Here is a 14,954-nt window from a genome sequence, read left to right on the forward strand (position 1 = left end):
TGGAGTAGCTGGTGTTCAGACACAGCAAAATTGCCTTGGTGTATTGGGGATCATTTGGCAAACTGGATGTGATTTTCCAATTATTGGCTTCTGGCCTGCTGGAATGATTCCCAATGAAGGCTAGAAAGTGGTCAGTCTGCACACTTTTTTACCTCTTTAAGTGCCATTCACACGGCTATGGTTTTCATTCTTTCCCTGTTCCACTTGCTCCTATATTGTGGTCATATACATGTGCACACAAAAAACAAAGGCAATACCTCAGCCATTAGGAAGGTCAAACATGTCATCAAACATGTGTTTGATGGCCTAATGAACTTTGATTTTCATTTATTGATGTTCTTGTTCTGTAGAGATGCCACGTGCACTACCATTTTAAATGATCAGGGTATGTATTCAAGATCTGAAAAACAGATATTATATGGTGTGCAGCTTATCTATATGCTGGACAGTGCTGTTGTATACTGTGGAGTTATCCCTGGGATTTAGAGTGCAATTGGAGTGTGAAGCATGCAACAAAGAGTTGGGAAACAGATGAGCCCACACCCGAGACTGCAATAAACTCTGATGTATTTACTGACAAGTGCCAGAGAATTCCCTATCCATTCTTTTAACAAGCCAAAAAGACAACAAGGCAGTGAAGGGCAGTGATGGATCACGCTTCAACCTAATGATGGGAGTCAGTCAACCACAGTGCATCACTTGTCTTCAAGGAAACAAACAAACAAAACCAGCCATTAATCAACACCATTGCATACCTACAAATGTTTTTAGTTGCACAGAATGATAAAAACGTTCTGTTTTTACTCATTAAGATATCAGTTTTAAACAAGAAGTGCTATTACAAAAAGCAAAACAAATATTTCCACTTAAACTTGTATGATGCAAATTCTTGATAGCAGACAAATAATGTAGTCTATAACAGGAAATAAATTGTTGATATATTAAAAATCTTCTTTTTTGTTTTATATGTATTTATATGTAAGTTGTAAATTGTGAAATTCATGTTATCAAAATTACTTTAAGTCTTTATTTTAAAAAAAACAACAATTTCAGCTGTGTTCTCAACAATACAAATTTTATGTAAAGAATCTCATTTGTACATTTTAACCAGTTAAATATCCAACTGATCCAATTGGACATAATTTGGAAAACATTTAGAATTCTTGTTGAAATTTACTCTATGATATGAACAGCAATTTTTAAGTATCAAGAATATGAATCATAACTAGTTGAAATTGAAATTTAGTTGTTAATACATTTCTGTGAAAAAACGTTACAAGAAAATAAAAAGACAAACGTGCCAACAGGGGCAATGTTCTGTAGTTGACAACATGTCTGGATCTCACTGCAGAGTACAAGTAAAATTGAGCACACATTTTCCTGACAGGAATCAATATCAGATGTCTTTGGATTCATACATTTATTGATCTCACCATCATCTTTTAATTATCATTAATTTGCTTGTATTTGATTAATGTTGATCAGATGCTGAAACCATTGCTCAACCGATTCTATACACTGCTGATATATGCACAGTACATTTATATGCTTTTGTGTTTCTATTTATATGTTGTGCCTCTTGTGCGTGTGATTGATTCACAATATATGAGGTGGTCAATGTTTGCCACTGGCCATTTTACCCAGTGAGCTTTGAGTCCAGCATGCTGCTGACCTGCCTTACAGGCACTCCTCTCTCATCTAACAATTGTCTTCCTGTCAACCAGAGTCACATTAACTATCAACAACACACAGCATTACATTTGCAGCGTACTTTTCAATTTCCCCTCTAAAAATAAAGTAGCCAGGACAGCTCTGAATTAGGTTATATGAGTCTGTTTAAATTGTTTTTCTCACACAGAGAGTTTTTACAAAACAAACATTTGTTTGAGATCTTTTTCAATTTTTCTTTCTATAACTTAAAGGTGGATTTTAAATTCAACAAATATCTGTCGCTAGCTGTCCAGTCAGCGTGTATGCTGAAAAACTACACAGCCCTGGCTCTGTAAATGGGAAGCAATCAATGTGGCTAGGACAAAGCTACACATCACTGTTCCAGCCATGATTTCTGTGTCGGTAACGTTAAGTTACTTGCCCACAGATAATCAGCTTACTCTGTAGTTTGCAAAGATACGCTGTTGTTGTGATGTTAGCTATTGTAGCAAGAGTTGTGTATCTCTGTCTGGAGCTAGTGTGCTGGCTCTGGTTAACATGATCACTTATTTAGTGGCACACAAATGAGAGCATTGTGTGGTACAGTTTTACATTTTATTTTTATTGCTGTAGCATAGCCTACAGTAATCTGCCCTCAGCAAATAATTTGTCCTGGCTGTTGGATAAGTATCATCTCTTTGAAAAATAACCAACCCCAGCTCTTCTCTATTCTTTTGTTGCTTTACAGGAACTTGTTTTATCTAAAAGCATATTTGTCCACTGGGTGACTGTTGACCTCTGTGCCACATGATCAATTAGAGCATGCCCTCTGAGCCAATACGATCAAACACGAACCATTTACTACATGCAGTGTCATTTATATGCGACTTTACATGACACATCTATCAAACCCCGGTATCACAAATTTGAACCTCGGCTATACTGAACTCTGCATAGCAAATCTGGAGCTGAGAAACTATTTTTGATAAGATTCCACTCTGGGTTGCAATTATCATGCACAAACACACAAAGCTGTTGATTGCAGAGTAACAGCTATTCACAGTCTCTTGTTCTGAAAGTTACTGATTTCATGAGTATCAATCATTTAGGTCAAAGGGTCAACTGAGCTTGCCCTTTGCAGTGCCACGTTTTCCAACTTTCTCTGATGGAGGTGACAGAAAACTTATGAGCATGATGTCAGACTGCAGCAGAAAAAAAGTATGAATAAGACATACTTGCTGAATGTCATAGTAAATGTCAGACACTATATTTTGCACCATTATTATTCTTTTTCCACTTTAAATACAAAACCTCTGAAAAGATCAGCCTTCTGAGCAACATGACTCCGGAAGATTCCCTGGCTCACATACGAATTTCTCCTGTCTGACCTGACTTCATGCCCAGCATTTGTGAGCTTCTGCTGAATGTGTTCTTCTGTGGTATATGAGGACGTGTGAGCACTTTGAGAGGATCTAAGATGCATTGTCATCTGTCAGAAAATGAACTGGTCAGGCTTCTACTGACAGGTTGTCACTCAGAAAGGGCTATTTGTGTGAGTGTGTGTGTGTGTGTGTGTGTGTGAGACACACACACACACACACACACACACACACACACACACACACACACACACTTGTTTGCTGAGGCCAGAAATGACAACGTGGATCCTATCAGGTCCTACCTGATTGCTTTGCAACACTAATACATATATTTAAATCAGTATTAAATTTCTCCACTTTTACCACTTTTAGAAATATTGTATACTGCATGAAACTTTTAGGTCAAGTCAATTATCATCCAAATGGTGTCAATAGTGGATGTCTAGGATTTGTGGGTTTGAATTGCTATACTTGTATCAGAACAAGTCTTGAAATATATGCCCTAACCTTAAAGGAATTGTTCGATGTATTGGGAAAGTTGCTTGCTTGCCAAAATTTAGATGAGAAGATCACTAACACGCTAATGTCAGTACAGTAAATACAAAGCTACCACCAGCAGCTGATCTCTGCATAAAAACCGCAAGATTATAGTTCATATATTTAATTTATACAAAAACTGATGTAAAATGTTGTGGTTTTACTGAGGGTTATATGCCAGACTAAGACAGGCAAGCTGTTTCTGCCTGCCCAAGTCTTTCGTCTTTGCGCTAATAAGCTAGCCCTGTCCTGAGGTTATTTACCAGGTAGGTAGGTTCAATACAGGTAACAAAGGGCTTTACAAGTCGAATATAAATCAGTATGACACACAGTGCCCTGCAAAGAATAAAACTTAAAACAAGTCAATTTACCATCCATCTGTCCATCCATCCATCCATCCATCCATCCATCCGTCCATCGTCAACCACTTATCCTGCGTACAGGGTTGCGGGGGGCTGGAGCCAATCCCACTTTACATCGGGCAAAAGGCGGGGTACACCCTGGCCAGAAGTCAATTTACAATTAAAGGAAAAATAAAAATAAATTACACTTCACATAGTAGGTTAAATTTAAGGTCAAGGTCAAGGTCAACTTTATTGTCAATTTCTCCACATGTACCAGACATACAGAGGAATCGAAATAGCGTTTCTCACTAGCTAAGCCATGGTGAAATAAAATAAATAATAATAAAATGAATAAATAAAATGCACAAACAACAAACAACTAAATTAAGAAAGTACAAAGTAAAACCAAAACAGCAAAGAGATACTCTCTGTATGATGTAAAAATAGTGCAACATTGCTATTTACAAAAATCAGCAGCAAACACAGATTTGGTAGTGCAAAATTGAATTCATTTAATCAATAAAACATTAACATGATATACATTATATAATTGTGCATCACACATTGAAACCAGGAACAGACTCTGCCAGCCTGACCTCCTCTGGTAGATTGTTCCAGAGTGTAGCAGCCCTGAAAACAAAGGTCTCCTTTGGTTTTTAGCCTAGACCTTGGAATAGCAAGTAACACCCTACCAGATGATCTGGTTCCTACAGTTCTGTGTCCGTATAAGTCGCTAATTGAAAACTCTGTAGGTCAGAGCGTCCACATGAAAAGAGAAGGAAGACATTGCTGGTAGTATTGTCTTCAAACAGAGTTGCTAAACACCTCAGCGCACTGAAGGAAGCCATCCGACTGTGTGAGGAGCAGCTCGTTGATGTCTGCAGGCAGAGAAGGCCTAGAGCTCTCCCGTCTGACTGGTCCACCAATAGGAGAGAAGTTCACCCCTTGAGACACATCCCCTCCTCATTTGAATAATGAGGCAGAAATGCATACAGAAATGTAAAAAGGACAGGCAGAAATAAATACCATGGGTGAAAATAAATAGGGTAGAAAATGCAACGCAAGAATAAAACAGACAAAAATATTAAAACACACACATAAATAAATACATTTAAAAAAGAAGTAATTAATAAATGAAGTTGAAGATTATTTTACCTAAAGATTATTTTAATTAAAATAGATATATACATTTATGTCTCCTTGTTTAATTTAATTACTACCTACATTTATTTATTTACTTTATTTTTTTGTGTATTTAATCGGATGCTTATTTATTTATTGAGCATTTATTTATTTCTGTATTTATTTCTGAATGTGTCAGGATCGGTCCTCCATAATGTTTGACTTTAAAAGTCATTAAAAGAATCTTAAAATCAATCCTAAAAGAAATATATGGAAGCATATAGTGGACTAAATTAAAATTATCATGCAAACTTGAAAATGAAAATGTAATCCCACAATAACATTATCATTTTCCACATATGTATGTGTTATTTAGGTAAAAATTAAAATGAAAATGCAATCATTTTCATTTTCACATACTTGTGTGAGCATTCTAGAACCATATTAAAATGAAAATGGAAACAGCATTTGACATTTCATTTTTTAAAGACTTAGTCTGCTCTATAGTGGACTTTATTCAAATGCAATGAGTGAAATAGCGCCCCCAGTCTATTGCATTGTATTTACATTTACAAGCAGCTTTCCAAGGGACACAATGAAAATGAAAATGCAATCTGTCAGTCCTCTTATCAAGTCCTCAGTTAAGACTTCACTTCCTCTTCAGTTGGAAGGCCACTTCAGGTTCTCATGGTTCAGTTGTGTATCTACCATTACATAACACTAGACTGTAACTTCACAACCAAATAAAATCTATCAATCAAACAGCTCAAGGATGGATCTATACCGACGTCAAACTTGGAACCTGTAAGTGTTTCCATTTCTATGTAGCTTTTCAGTTTTTTTGAACACTTGCCTGTTGAATTTGGCATTAGCATATTCTGCAGCTAATGTGACTAACTGTAACGTCAAGCTGTTAGAGCAGAGTCAATCTATGAAAATGCAATGTCAAATGCTGTTCTCATTTTCATTGTCACATAGTTAGGAAATGGCATTTTAATTTTAATTTTGACTTAAATGGACCATGAGCACATGGACATGTAAATGCAATAGACTGGGGCCGCTGTTTCACTCATTGCATTTAAATAAAGTCCACTATAGAGCAGAGCCAGTCTATGAAAATGCAATATCAAATGCTGTTCTCATTTTCATTGTCACATAGTTAGGAAATGGCATTTTAATTAGACTGGGGGCGCTGTTTCACTCATTGCATTTGAATATAGTCCACTATAGAGCAGACTAAGTCTTTGAAAATGAAATGTCAAATGCTGTTTCCATTTTCATTTTAATATGGTCCTAGAATGCTCACACAAGTATGTGAAAATGAAAATGATTGCATTTGATAATGTTATTGTGCGATTACATTTTCATTTTCAAGTTTGCATGATAATTTTAATTTAGTCCACTATATGCTTCCATAGAAACAAGCAGCCAATGCAAGGATGCTAAAACTGGGGTGATATGGTCACATTTTTTGCCGCAAATTAAAAGTCAAGCTGCAGCATTTTAGACTAATTGTAGGTGATGAATTGATTTCTGAGTGAGACAGGTTTAAAGGGAGTTAAAATAGTGGAGGCGGGAGGAGATAAAAGCATGGATGTGATTCTCCAGATCTGTGGCTGAAATAAAAGACTTATGAAGGTCTGGTTATTCATTTCGAGCCCAGCAGTGACACACACATCTCTTCATGTGGCAGACCTCACCACTCCACTATCTCAGTGCATTTAGCAAAAGCATAGGATTGATTGGCTTCAGAATTGTAACAAACCATGTTCTTGCTTGTCTGAAATGCATTCACAACATGATCGAAATGATTTAACTTGCAACTTTAGATACTGAAGATGTTATGCACTTTTTTCAGTCAATACTGTACACAATATTTATTTTGGAATGTAGCATAAAGAATGGTTTCTCTTTTGATGCCTCTGAGGTAGGAATGAAGGTGGTGAGTGGTTTTCATTTGAGGACTGATGTCCAGCTGTGGGCACTCGCTGTGTCTGTGGCCTATAATGAGAGGAAATGGCTGGAGAAAAAGTAGAGAGCAGTGGGAGCACAAAGAGGATGCCAGGGGATTTATGTGTAATAGCAGTCTACAAAATGGACCTTTATGCTCCATGTCCCTCATTTCAAATTCCCTAAAGAGTATCCTGTCGCTGCAATGTGTTTTCATGATTATGCTGGTGGAGAGTTCACGAATGCGTGGTTGTTGGAAAATAACTTGGCTTACACTGAACAAGGTTTAGTACATCTGAATGTAATATGATTGCTACAACTTGAGGTGTTTTAGAAGTTTGCTTTATGAATCTCTTCATGTCAGGCCATTTTGTGATGGCTCAAAAAGTAGTCAACAAAACAAAATTTATGTCCATAAAGTCATAAAGATTTACATTTTGAAAAGAATATAACACAACATAATTTAATTAATTTTAATATTTACTAAAGTCTTGTGGATGTGCCTGGCTTTAGTAAATGTTCTTACTCTGGAGATATATATACATGACAATGTATCTAGCTGTGTATTTTAATAGTGTGTGTCTGCTTGCTTGCTTATTTACCCCATCACATAATCAACAACATTTTTATGAATAAAGCTCATTCTCATTCCTTATGTGCAGCATTTAAAATCAGTCCAGCTGCTCTGTACTTCACGAGAGACAGCACTTTACTTAAATGTATGCATTGTGCTGTTACATATTACAGCTTTGTACTAAACTCCACAGGTTTAATTAAAACATGTGCTCTCCGTCAAGTGAGTGCAACATCACATATACTAATAGACATGGGAACTTATGCTCAAAAGCAGGATGAATATTTTAGCCAAAGGATTTTTTCAGCTTATCTCGGCAAAGAGCAAGTGGGTTTCAGTGTAATCTCTGGATCAGTTGTGGTTTTTAACAACACTCACCACACTGCTATCCCAAGATTACTTTGAAACATAGACTGCTTTCAAGAGAGTAGCACTTTAAACCCATCTGATATTAGTCCTATCTCGAAGGAACAGCATAGGACTTTCTTACCCAAAAGAAGAGAAAAATACACAGAATCAATAGCACATTGACTTCCACTGCAGAATGTAATTGCTGTGATGTAGTCCCCCCCCACCCCCCAACCCCCTTCACAGAACATTGTGTTCAGGACATGAATAAGCGGTCAATTAGCTATTACAGTGCTCATTTGTCTGTATGTAATCCCCTGCCTGTCAGTCATTACAGAGTGTGATACTGATGCTCACTAAGCTTTATGAATCTAGATGCATGAGTTGTCTTGACGCAGTGCAAACAATCAGTGGAAAAAATATTAATGATCAGAGCAATTTGTAGGCCTGATGTGGCATCTGTTTGTGAAACTGAGCGTAGTTGTTTTGAAAGACTGTCGAGGTGGGGAACCAACATCAGGTGTGGAATGAGACGGAGATCCCAGAGGGGGCTGCTGTGGGAAGTGTACTGTAAAATGGGGCAGCGATGGCAGGTTCACCACACCTTGTTGGGTCCCACAGTACTTGGCAAACTCAAGATAAATACCCTCAAAAATATACACATTCAGAGGAACCATTTGACAACTGTTATGCAAGAGGACTAATTCTGTAACACGCTGCAATGCTTCTAAACATCTGGCAATATCAATTAGACATGCAAGATTGACCACTCGCACCACAAGAGAACAGAACATTTTGTTTTGAAGTTTGTTGTGAGAAGTTAAATAGATTCATTCTTTGAATATACATATGTTTTCTGTATTGAACACATATTTTATAAAATTGCTTTTTTGTAAAATGTCAGAGGTTAGTAGTAGATGAGAGAGGTGTCATCATGTGACCTCAGAGAAGAACATCAGTCACATAATAACATGTCTCTGTTTTGGTAAGTCAATAGTGATCAGCATTTATTTCGCCCCTCTAGTTGCGTGGCTATATTATCTTATAATATCATATCTTAATAACTGTTGAATGGAATGCCAGGAAATTATGTAGGCTACAGACATTCATGGTCTCTGATCAATGTATCCTAGTAACCTTGGTGAGACATTTTCTCACGCACCACCATGAAGTTGACCCCAGAGGATGAATTGGTTCTCAAATTGGGGGGGCACTTGGTGGCCACTTCAGGAGGGTTGTGGATGTTGAGTGGACCTTGCATGAATATGATTCATGTGGTGATATAAACAAACAAAAATGCTTTGATGCAAGTAAGGCTGTTTTGTTTTTGACTTCTGAAGGGGGCGGGGAGTTGAGAACCACTTCATTACCAGCAACAAGAGAGTTTTAACCAGTTTTATCTCATCGACTTATCTGAGCTTTTAAAAACAGTATCACAAATGAGAGTGTCCTCCAGCCCACTTGATGTAATACCTACAAAGTTTTTACTGGAAGTAATAGATTCTGTTGGGCCCCATTTGATCTCTGTTTTTAACAGCTCCCTACCTACTCGATGTGTCCCTGATTATTTTAAAACGGCTTGCGTGAACCCACTTTTAAAGAAACCTGGTTTAGATCCCTCCCTCCCACAAAAATTTAGACCAATTTCAAAACTGCCTTTTATTGCAAAGATTCTAGAAAGAATTGTGTCAAACAGCTGCTCACTGTACTGGAAAAGAACAAATTATTAGAAAAGTTTCAGTCTATTTTCAGGAAGTACCACAGCACTGAGACTGCCCTGCTTAAAGTCACCAATGACCTTTTAATGTCTGCTGATGAAGGTATGTGCTCAGTCCTGTTACTCCTGGACCTTAGCGCTGCTTTTGACACCATTGATCTCAACATCATGTTAGACAGACTGAGGCACTGGGTGGGGATCTCTGGTACTGCCCTAGAATGGTTTTCATCCTACCTGTCAAATAGGAAGTTTTGCGTGTCTGTAAACAACTATGTCTCTTCGTTCTGTCCAGTTAAATATGGTGTGCCTCAGGGGTTGGTCTTAGGACCCATTTTGTTTTCCATGTATCTGCTTCCCCTTGGACATATTATCAATAAACATGGTATTTCTTTTCATAGTTATGCTGATGACACACAAATGTACTTGCCTGTCAGATCCACAGACCCTGGAATGCTGAGTTCACTTACCGACTGCGTTTGTGAAGTTGAAAAATGGATGTCAAATAATTTCCTCCAGCTGAACTCAGACAGAACAGAAATCCTGGTCATTGGGTCCCAGCAGATGGCAAAACAAATACTGCCATCTGCTGGTTCCCTAGTAAATCACATTAAGCCTGTTGCAAAGAACCTTGGTGTCTGGTTTGATATATATTATATTATATATAAATTTCGAGCAGCACACCACAAAGCTTGTTCAATCATGTTTTTATCAACTTAGAAATATAGCAAAAATTCGATCTATGTTAACTTTTAAGGACACCGAGACCATTTTACACGCCTTCATCTCATGACGCCTGGATTATTGTAACAGCCTTTTCACTTGTTTAACCCAAAAATCTACTGATCGACTCCAGACTGTCCAGAACTCAGCTGCCAGGCTTTTAACCAGAACAAAGAAATATGACCACAACACCCCTATTTTAGCTTCATTACACTGGCTCCCAGTATGTTTTAGAATTGACTTAACTAAAGGGGATAGAGCGTTTGCTGTCAGGACCCCGAGGCTCTGGAACAGCCTGCCCGAGGAAATCAGGTCGGCTGAGTCAGTGAACTCTTTTAAGTCCCTTCTTAAAACATACTTTTATAGGAGAGCCTTTCCCGATCTTAGTTGACTTTATTTTATCCCTTTTTAATTTTACTTATTTTATATTTATCTTAAACGTGTATTTTAGTCTTTTCAATGTTTTCTTGCTTTTATCTTGTATTGTTTTTGTATTATTGTCTTTTGGGTATTATTGTCTTTACGCTTGCACTTTGTAACTTGTTTTTGAAAAGTGCTCTACAAATAAAGATTATTATTATTATTATTATTAGCGCCATACTTTGGTTTTTTACCATATACCTGCAAACTTCCATCAGTCTCAGCTGTACTTAGTGTTTAGTGCTAATTAGAAAATTAGCACGCTAACACACCAAAATGTGGTGGTGAACATGGTAAACATTATACCTGCTAAACAACAACATGTTAACATAATCATTGTAAGCATATTTGCATGCTGATGTTGGCATTTAGCTCAAAGCAACACTGTGTACAGTTTCACAGAGCCGCTGAAGACTCTTACATTTTTTATTTTACATGATCAAATGGTAATAGCATAATTACATCACATGAAGGTGCAAGGCTTTTGGAGAACAGCATTGACGAAAAGAGCAATGTCTGCACACTGACATTTATTTAAATAAATAACTTTTTAATCCTAGTTGGATCTTCCCCAGATCAAAATTCACATTATTAATTACAACATTATCAATAGAATAATAGCAATAAACATACATTTATGACTTTAAAAAGACTGTGCGGTCAGAATCTATAAAAAATTATTTTTTGGCATCTGAGGTGTCACTGTGCGTGGCTTCATTAAAATGAACATGAATTTTAATTTAAATGCCACTCATAATTATTCTTTTGTCATTATCTTAGACATAACTTTGCAGTCAGTGGAGTGCAAATTAATTTCCCACGTCATGTTTCACTTATGTGAAAAGTAGAATAAATATTTTATTTTTCTCTTCATTTTATGCCTTCTGTAAAATTACACTTTTTCAATTTATTCATATGGAGTTTTTTCATGTGGATCTTTTTTCTGACCTACATTGAATACTCAATTTCAAAGCCTCCCTGGGACCCATGAGAACCCCAAAGAGTCAGATAGATCCATTGTCCTCCGAGATGTGGTGACTGACACAGCATTATGATATTCAGTTAGGTGAAAGCACCTGCTCCCAATCTGTAATGAGTATGCAGAGTTTGCTGCACATGGACCAAATGGAAGAAACCTGATGGGAAACCGCGAGCAAAGGCAAAAAGTAATGACTTAATGTCTGAAGCTCAGGTGTGGTAGCTCCATTGAAATCTCGCCCACATCTCCACTTTAACTTGCTGACACATTAGATATTTCATTAAATCGATGCCTTAAGCTGCCGCTGGAAGGTAATGAACCGATCTCATGTTGTTCTCTATGCTCTTTCTCTGCCGAGGTTTGTTTTCATAATTATTCCAATCTGCAAAGCAATTTCTCACCACATAGTGAAAGGTCATTATTATTTTTGCAATAGAAATTAAGTGAAGGAAGGGAAACATTTTCACATTAGAATCACATTATAATCTCAGCACAGACTATGATTTGTTTAGTTTTACTGGGTACAGTTGGGTATTAAATAAGGCACTTGTCTCGTTCTTGTCTTGCAGCATTTATAATTAAGGACATAATGAATTAACTGAATATGTTTTTTCAATATTTGAACAGTAATGAAGAAGTTATGTAGTGTGTGTGATTTTATTTGTGCATTGATGATGTGTATCTGAGTCCTTACTCATTTGTACTTAGAATTGCATCAGGGCCTGCAGTTATAAATATACACCCAAACTGACTATTTTATCTTCTCAAAACATTTGAAAATTTCAGGCTTTAAGGAAAATAATGATCCCCCACCCCTGCAATAAAAAATAGCGAAAATAGCATCAATAACAATGTGGGGAATTTTACAATTCCTCAGTACTACATTTCAGCCAAATTGGACTCTGAATGTGTCTGCATCTGGCAATCCCTGATTGTTAATTAGATATCATGTTAAACTGTCGTTCTCTGTTTGCCTGACTTATTTCATTAGCTCCATCCCAAATGCACTGTTCCGGCTTATCTCTAGGAAACAGTTGGGTTAAAGCCATCTCTCCGCTGGCTCTCATTTAGGCTGGTGCAATCCTGTTGACTTCACACATGGAGCAATCCTTTTGTGCTGTTTTCCAGAAGCTCTGATACCACAGGTCTGTCCCGTCAGACTTGAGACAGGCATTTAATTAAAAGAGCATTGCTGAGCTGTTTTTCCACTGTCTTGCCTTGAGCCATATTGCTTTCACTTCACTGGGTCAAGAGGTGTTTGAGGCACTAACATTTGGTATTTCATCTTTTTAAATGGGATATCCATTTGATAGAAATTGATAAACCTCTAGGATTTGAATTAATCGATAATGATTAAAAGTTAATCACTGATGTGAATTAAAATGCAAATACACCACAAGATTGCAGGGATACTTCAGAGATTTGATGAAATAAAGTGAATGAAAATAATGTTTCCAGAAATAACAGTGACAGTTCATTTTATAGGATTGTATAAAAAGTTTACAATAACAATGACTCCTGTTGTACCATTTCCCCCAGTGTTCATTTAGGCTACTTGGATAGAAGACAACGTTTCACTCGCAAATTGGATGACGGATGTGTTGAACAGCAGGTAAAATAGAACTAAAAGGTTACACTGAGATTTTAAAGTTGCTTCCTTCCAGCTATTATTTTCAGCACCTCAAGATATTGAAACACAAAAAAACAAAAACAAATTGGAGATATATGTAGCGCAGTGTTTGAAGTGTTGATCAGCCCTGATGGCTGGCTGGAGCTGACGCCACTACGTACAAGAAGACTTCACCATTTCAAAAGTACAATTGTTTTATTATCTGACAACGCTATGAGGTTTGGTTAAGTTGAGGCACAAAAACAACTTGGGGAAGAGATTAAATTCTACTTTGTTAAGGGGACCTTTTCAGCTGGCACACTGAGAACTTAAAGCTAAAACACTGGTTGGTTTTAAACAAAGGTGTAAAGTTTTTGAAAGGCATTAACGGTCATTCTCCCTTGCTTAAATTGAGACTAAAATTTAAAGGTGCCATAGAATGGAAAACTGTATTTCTCTTGCCATAGTTAAATAAAAAATTTCATTACATGTAGCTGACACATATGTATTTTTTTTTCATATGTAAATCTAGCGCACTTAAAATACCCCCAATGGCAACAAGAGGTAGGGTGAATTCAGGTATATTGGGACATCAGGTAATTTGGGACAGCATAAGAAAAAAGCCTTTTTCTTCTCCCCTGAAAGGTTTAAGTCAAATTTATTGGTGCTAAGACCTTGCTGTGAATGCGCATAACTAAAGTCACATGACATAATTTATGTGTTATCACATGGGGGTGTGTGGTCTGCATCAAACAGGAAGTTGATCCCTAAAAACAAGAGTTAACAGAAATGACTGATGATTTTGATATAAGGGTAAAACATTTGATGACCAATATACTGTAAATTTAAATGATATACAAAACAAATATGGTGTAATAGTGTACCAAAATACAAAATATTGTTTTGAAATTATGTTTACATTTTTTAAATGGCACCAAGAAACAGATAAATAAATAAAATAAACATGTTTGACAACATGTTGGAGTCTTAAATGATTTTAACATCTTAATCAATAGTCTAGCCTGTTGACATTTGCTGATGTAATAATGAATTAAGCTATCACAACAAATGATAGGCTAATACCACAGCAATGGTGGATCATGGAGTGTCTCAATAGTTCCAGAAAGTTAGCAGCAAATGTTAGCAGTAAATCAAGCTAGGCATATAACATATTCACACTTCATGGCTAAATGCTAAATAAAATGTCCCTAAATTAGAAGATTTAGGGACATTAACGGCTAACAAATTAAAAAACAAATTATGATACTGGCAATGGACAAGGTTAGCAACATGTAATATAAACAGGGGCAGCCTATTCATTTATTTTAAAATACATTGTTTTGGTGGCAGCCCGGCTGACGGTGAGTGTCCTGTTTATTTCTCCTTTTTTGCTTGTGATTCTGTTTTCCCCTGATTTTTTCCTGTACTCTGCCTGCCTCCCTGTGTCTCCTCCCCTGCGTGTGCTCTCTCTCTCTCTCCCTCCGCTCCTGAGCCCAGCCAACCTGCATCTTGTCAGCCACCTCCTCTGCCTGCCACACCTGCCAGCAATCAACCTCATCCCTGCCTGCGTATTCTCCACTCTATCGCTGCTGGATTGTCGTTGCT

The sequence above is a fragment of the Micropterus dolomieu genome, linkage group LG07, assembly GCF_021292245.1.
Source record: "Micropterus dolomieu isolate WLL.071019.BEF.003 ecotype Adirondacks linkage group LG07, ASM2129224v1, whole genome shotgun sequence".
NCBI classification, from domain to species: domain Eukaryota; kingdom Metazoa; phylum Chordata; class Actinopteri; order Centrarchiformes; family Centrarchidae; genus Micropterus; species Micropterus dolomieu.